This window comes from Lipotes vexillifer, unplaced genomic scaffold (genome assembly GCF_000442215.2).
Source record: "Lipotes vexillifer unplaced genomic scaffold, Lipotes_vexillifer_v1.1 scaffold71, whole genome shotgun sequence".
Classification (NCBI taxonomy): Eukaryota; Metazoa; Chordata; class Mammalia; order Artiodactyla; family Lipotidae; genus Lipotes; species Lipotes vexillifer.
In genome coordinates this window covers 5,139,912-5,146,847 of record NW_006793703.1, presented here as the reverse complement: position 1 = coordinate 5,146,847, position 6,936 = coordinate 5,139,912, and the positions used below count along the sequence as shown (strand labels likewise).

The 6,936-nt window shown below is 39.7% G+C and overlaps 1 protein-coding gene across 1 annotated transcript in view; it reads left to right on the top strand.

The window, feature by feature from the left end:
- ZC3HAV1 (zinc finger CCCH-type containing, antiviral 1) overlaps positions 1 to 6,936 on the top strand; it is a 63,149-nt gene that overhangs the window by 26,968 nt on the left and 29,245 nt on the right. The gene's annotated exons all lie outside the window — the stretch shown is intronic.

The window sequence follows — 6,936 nt, the reverse complement described above, 5'->3', positions numbered from 1 at the left end:
GTCCCCTGCATCGGCAGGCGGACTCCCAACCACTGCGCCACCAGGGAAGCCCTCAGTTTTTTTGAGTATATACCCTGAAGTAGAATTGCTGGATCACATGGTATCTCAGTGTTAAATATTTGAGGAACTGCCATACCGTTTTCCACAGTGGCTGCACCATTTTACATTCCCACCAGCAAAGCACTAGGGTCTCAATTTCTCCCCCTTCTCACCAGCACTTGTTATTTTCTGTTTTTTCTGGATAATAGCCATCCTATTATGATCAGTGAAGTGATCAGTACAATTTCTTAAGCACTTTGATGTTGTTTAATGGAATTAACACTTGCATTTTTTAATGTTTTTATTAAGCGGATATAGAGGAGATGAATTTTATGAAGCAAGTAGAATGTATAACTAAGATTCTGGGAGAGAATCTTCTTATATTTGAGAAATGCTTTATCATTTACAAGGGACTTTCACCTAAAATATCTCATCACTGTTCCTCACAGCAAAACTGTGAAGCAAGGCAGGTGTATTATTGGCCTCACTTAATGGATAAGGAAACTGAGGCTTGGAAATTTTAAGTGACTATTTTTTTAAATTATTTATTTGGCTGCGTTGGGTCTTCACTGCTGCGCGTGGGCTTTCTCTAGTTGCGGCGAGGGGGTCTACTCTTCGTTGCAGTGTGCGGGCTCCTCATTGCGGTGGCTTCTCTTGTTGCAGAGCACGGGCTCTAGGCACGTGGGCTCAGTAGTTGTGGCTCATGGGCTCTATAGTGCAGGCTCAGTAGTGGTGGCACACGGGCTTACTTGCTCCACGGCATGTGGGATCCTGGTGGACCAGGGCTCGAACCCGTGTCCCCTGCTTTGGCAGGTGGATTCTTTGTTTTTTACATCTTTATTGGAGTATAATTGCTTTACAATGGTGTGTTAGTTTCTGCTTTATAACAAAGTGAATCAGTTATACATATACATATGTTCCCATGTCTCTTCCCTCTTTCATCTCCCTCCCCCCCACCCTCCCTATCCCACCCCTCTAGGTGGTCACAAAGCACCGAGTTGATCTCCCTGTGCTATGCGGCTGCTTCCCACTATCTATTTTACATTTGGTAGTGTATATATGTCCATGCCACTCTCTCACTTTGTCACAGCTTACCCTTCCCCCTCCCCATATCCTCAAGTCCATTCTCTTGTATGTCTGTGCCTTTATTCCTGTCTTACCCCTAGGTTCTTAATGGTATTTTTTTTTCTTATATTACGTATGTATGTGTTAGCATACGGTATTTGTCTTTCTCTTTCTGACTTACTTCACTCTGTATGACAGACTCTAGGTCCATCCACCTCACTACAAATAACTCAATTTCGTTTCTTTTTATGGCTAATATTCCACTGTATATATGTGCCACATCTTCTTTATCCATTCATCTGATGATGGACACTTAGGTTGTTTCCATCTCCTGGCTATTGTAAATAGAGCTGCAATGAACATTTTGGTACATGACTCTTTTTGAATTATGGTTTTCTCAGGGTATATGCCCAGTAGTGGGAATGCTGGGTCATATGGTAGTTCTATTTGTAGTTTTTTAAGGAGCCTCCATACTGTTCTCCATAGTGGCTGTACCATTCACATTCCCACCAGCAGTGCAAGAGTGCTCCCTTTTCTCCACACCCTCTCCACCATTTATTGTTTCTATATATTTTGATGATGGCCATTCTGACCGGTGTGAGATGATATCTCACTGTAGTTTTGATTTGCATTTCTCTAATGATTAATGATGTTGAGCATTCTTTCATGTGTTTGTTGGCAGTCTGTATATCTTCTTTGGAGAAATGTCTATTTAGGTCTTCTGCCCATTTTTGGATTGGGTTGTTTATTTTTTTGTTATTGAGCTGCATGAGCTGCCTGTAAATTTTAGAGATTAATCCTTTGTCAGTTGATTCATTTGCAAATATTTTCTCCCATTCTGAGGGCTGTCTTTTGGTCTTGTTTATGGTTTCCTTTGCTGTGCAAAAGCTTTGAAGTTTCATTAGGTCCCATTTGTTTATTTTTGTTTTTATCTCCATTACTCTAGGAGATGGGTCAAGAAGGATCTTGCTGTGATTTATGTCATAGAGTGTTCTGCCTATGTTTTCCTCTAAGAGTTTGATAGTTTCTGGCCTTACATTTAGGTCTTTAATCCATTTTGAGCTTATTTTTGTGTATGGTGTTAGGGAGTGATCTAATCTCATACTTTTACATGTACCTATCCAATTTTCCCAGCACCACTTATTGAAGAGGCTGTCCTTTCTCCACTGTATATTCCTGCCACCTTTATCAAAGATAAGGTGACCATATGTGCATGGGTTTATCTCTGGGCTTTCTATCCTATTCCATTGATCTATCTTTCTGTTTTTGTGCCAGTACCATACTGTCTTGATTACTGTAGCTTTGTAGTATAGTCTGAAGTCAGGCAGCCTGATTCCTCCAGCTCCATTTTTTGTTCTCAAGATTGCTTTGGCTATTCGGGGTCTTTTGTGTTTCCATACAAATTGTGAAATTTTTTGTTCTAGTTCTGTGAAAAATGCCAGTGGTAGTTTGATAGGGATTGCATTGAATCTATAGATTGCTTTGGGTAGTAGAGTCATTTTCACAATGTTGATTCTTCCAATCCAAGAACATGGTATATCTCTCCATCTGTTTGTATCATCTTTAATTTCTTTCATCAGTGTCTTATAATTTTCTGCATACAGGTCTTTTGTCTCCTTAGGTAGGCTTATTCCTAGATATTTTATTCTTTTTATTGCAGTGGTAAATGGGAGCGTTTTCTTGATTTCACTTTCAGCTTTTTCATCATTAGCGTATAGGAATGCCAGAGACTTCTGTGCATTAATTTTGTATCCTGCTACTTTACCAAATTCATTGATTAGCTCTAGTAGTTTTCTGGTAGCATCTTTAGGATTCTCTATGTATAGCATCATGTCATCTGCAAACAGTGACAGCTTTACTTCTTGTTTTCTGATTTGGATTCCTTTTATTTCCTTTTCTTCTCTGATTGCTGTGGCTAAAACTTCCAAAACTACGTTGTAAGAGTTGTGAGAGTGGGCAACCTTGTCTTCTTCCTGATCTTAATGGAAATGCTTTCAGTTTTTCACCATTGAGGACAATGTTGGCTGTGGGTTTGTCATATATGGCCTTTATTATGTTGAGGAAAGTTCCCTCTATGCCTACTTTCTGGAGGGTTTTTATCATAAATGGGTGTTGAATTTTGTCGAAAGCTTTCTCTGCATCTATTGAGATGACCATATGGTTTTTCTCCTTCAATTTGTTAATATGGTGTATCACATTGATTGATTTGTGTATATTGAAGAATCCTTGCATTCCTGGAATAAACCCCACCTGATCGTGGTGTATGATCCTCTTAGTGTGCTGTTGCATTCTGTTTGCTAGTATTTTGTTGAGGATTTTTGCATCTATGTTCATCAGTGATATTGGCCTGTAGTTTTCTTTCTTTGTGACATCCTTGTCTGGTTTTGGTATCAGGGTGATGGTGGCCTCGTAGAATGAGTTTGGGAGTGTTCCTCCCTCTGCTATATTTTGGAAGAGTTTGAGCAGGATAGGTGTTAGCTCTTCTCTAAATGTTTGATAGAATTCGCCTGTGAAGCCATCTGGTCCTGGGCTTTTGTTTGTTGGAAGATTTTTAATCACAGTTTCAATTTCAGTGCTTGTGATTGGTCTGTTCATATTTTCTATTTCTTCCTGATTCAGTCTTGGCAGGCTGTGCATTTCTAAGGATTTGTCCATTTCTTCCAGGTTGTCCATTTTATTGGCACAGACTTGCTTGTAGTAATCTCTCATGATCTTTTGTATTTCTGCAGTGTCAGTTATTATTTCTCCTTTTTCATTTCTAATCCTATTGATTTGAGTCTTCTCCCTCTTTTTCTTGATGAGTCTTGCTAATGGTTTATCAATTTTGTTTATCTTCTCAAAGAACCAGCTTTTAGTTTTATTGATCTTTGCTATCGTTTCCTTCATTTCTTTTTCATTTATTTCTGATCTGATTTTTATGATTTCTTTCCTTCTGCTAACTCTGGGGTTTTTTTGTTCTTCTTTCTCTAATTGCTTGAGGTGCAAGGTTAGGTTGTTTATTCGAGATGTTTCCTGCTTCTTAAGGTGGGCTTGTATTGCTATAAACTTCCCTCTTAGAACTGCTTTTGCTGCATCCCATAGGTTTTGGGTCGTTGTATCTCCATTGTCATTTGTTTCTAGGTATTTTTTAATTTCCTCTTTGATTTCTTCAGTGATCACTTCGTTATTAAGTAGTGTATTGTTTAGCCTCCATGTGTTTGTATTTTTTACAGCTCTTTTCCTATAATTGATATCTAGTCTCATGGCGTTGTGGTCGGAAAAGATACTTGATACAATTTCAATTTTCTTAAATTTACCAAGGCTTGATTTGTGACCCAAGATATGATCTATCCTGGAGAATGTTCCATGAGCACTTGAGAAAAATGTGTATTCTGTTGTTTTTGGATGGAGTGTCCTATAAATATCAATTAAGTCCATCCTGTTTAATGTATCATTTAAAGCTTGTGTTTCCTTATTTATTTTCATTTTGGATGATCTGTCCATTGGTGAAAGTGGGGTGTTGAAGTCCCCTACTATGAATGTGTTACTGTCGATTTCCCCTTTTATGGCTGCTAGTTTTTGCCTTATGTATTGAGGTGCTCCTATGTTGGGTGCATAAATATTTACAATTGTTATATCTTCTTCTTGGATCGATCCCTTAATCATTATGTAGTGTCCTTCTTTGTCTCTTCTGATAGTCCTTATTTTAAAGTCTATTTTGTCTGATATGAGAATTGCTACTCCAGCTTTCTTTTGGTTTCCATTTGCATGGAATATCTTTTTCCATCCCCTTACTTTCAGTCTGTATGTGTCTCTAGGTCTGAAGTGGGTCTCTTGTAGACAGCATATATATGGGTCTTGTTTTTGTATCCATTCAGCCAGTCTGTGTCTTTTGGTGGGAGCATTTAATCCATTTACATTTAAGGTAATTATCGCTATGTATGTTCCTATTCCCATTTTCTTAATTGTTTTGGGTTTGTTTTTGTAGGTCATTTCCTTCTCTTGTGTTTCTTGCCTAGAGAAAGTCCTTTAGCATTTGTTGTAAAGCTCGTTTGGTGGTGTTGAACTCTCTCAGCTTTTGCTTGTGTGTAAAGTTTTAATTTCTCCATCAAATCTGAATGAGATCCTTGCTGGGTAGAGTAATCTTGGTTGTAGGTTTTTCTCCTTCATCACTTTAAATATGTCCTGCCAGTCCCTTCTGGCTTGCAGAGTTTCTGCTCAAAGATCAGCTGTTAACGTTGTGGGGATTCCCTTGTGTGTTATTTGTTGTTTTTCCCTTGCTGCTTTTAATATGTTTTCTTTGTATTAATTTTTGACAGTTTGATTAGTATGTGTCTTGGCATGTTTCTCCTTGGATTTATCCTGTGTGGGAGTCTCTGTGCTTCCTGCACCTGATTAACTATTTCCTTTCCCATATTGGGGAAGTTTTCAACTATAATCTCTTCAAATATTTTCAGTCCCTTTCTTTTTCTCTTCTTCTTCTAGAACCCCTATAATTCAAATGTTGGTGCATTTAATGTTGTCCCAGAGGTCTCTGAGACTGTCCTCAGTTCTTTTCATTCTTTTTTCTTTATTCTGCTCTGCAGTAGTTATTTCCACTATTTTATCTTCCAGGTCACTTATCCGTTCATCTGCCTCAGTTATTCTGCTACTGATCCCTTCTAGAGTATTTTTAATTTCATTTATTGTGTTGTTCATCATTGCTGGTTTCATCTTTAGTTCTTCTAGGTCCTTGTTAAGTGTTTCTTGCATTTTCTCTATTCTATTTCCAAGATTTTGGATCATCTTTACTATCATTATTCTGAATTCTTTTTCAGGTAGACTGCCTATTTCCTCTTCATTTGTTAGGTCTGGTGGGTTTTTATCTTGCTTCTTCATCTGCTGTGTGTTTCTCTGTCTTCTCATTTTGCTTATCTTACTGTGTTTGGGGTCTCCTTTTTGCAGGCTGCACGTTAGTAGTTTCTGTTGTTTTTGGTGTCTGTCCCCAGTGGCTAAGGTTGGTTCAGTGGGTTGTGTAGGCTTCCTGGTGGAGGGGACTAGTGCCTGTGTTCTGGTGGATGAGGTTGGATCTTGACTTTCTGGTGGGCAGGTCCACGTCTGGTGGTGTGTTTTGGGGGTGTCTGTGGACTTATTGTGATTTTAGGCAGCCTCTCTGGTAATGGGTGGGGTTGTGTTCCTGTCTTGCTAGTTGTTTGGCATAGGGTGTCCAGCACTGTAGCTTGCTGGTCATTGAGTGAAGCTGGGTGTTGGTTTTGAGATGGAGATCCCTGGGAGATTTTCGCCCTTTGATATTACGTGGAGCTGGGAGGTCTCTTGTGGACCAGTGTCCTGAAGTTGGCTCTCCCACCTCAGAGGCACAGCACTGATTCATGGCTGTAGCATCAAGAGCCTTTCATCCACATGGCTGCTGGTCTAGGAGAGTCTCCTGGAGAGCTGGGGCGGCTGTGCTCACGCTGGGGCGTGGGCACTGGGGGCAGCCATATTCGGGAGCTCTGGCAGGTGGATTCTTAACCACTGCGCCACCAGGGAAGTCCCTTAAGTGACTTCTATTGGGAGCAGCCTTAAATCATTTTTAGAAGAGTGAAGGGTAATACTATGAATCAAGAAAAGTAATGTTTTCAGGGCCTCACAGGACTCGAGAGGAGCAGAGCTCACGTGTTCTGATTCCACATCTCGTGTTTTTTCTCCTGCATGACAATGCCCTCTCGACAGAGGAACATCTGGAAGGATGGGGTTTGGTGTAGCTTCTCAATATAAATTTATTGTATGCAAGAGGGAGTTTTCTTTGTTGTCACTTCTAGTTAATCTACTTAATTGATGGGAGGAGGATGCTTGCTTGTACTATATTCCTGC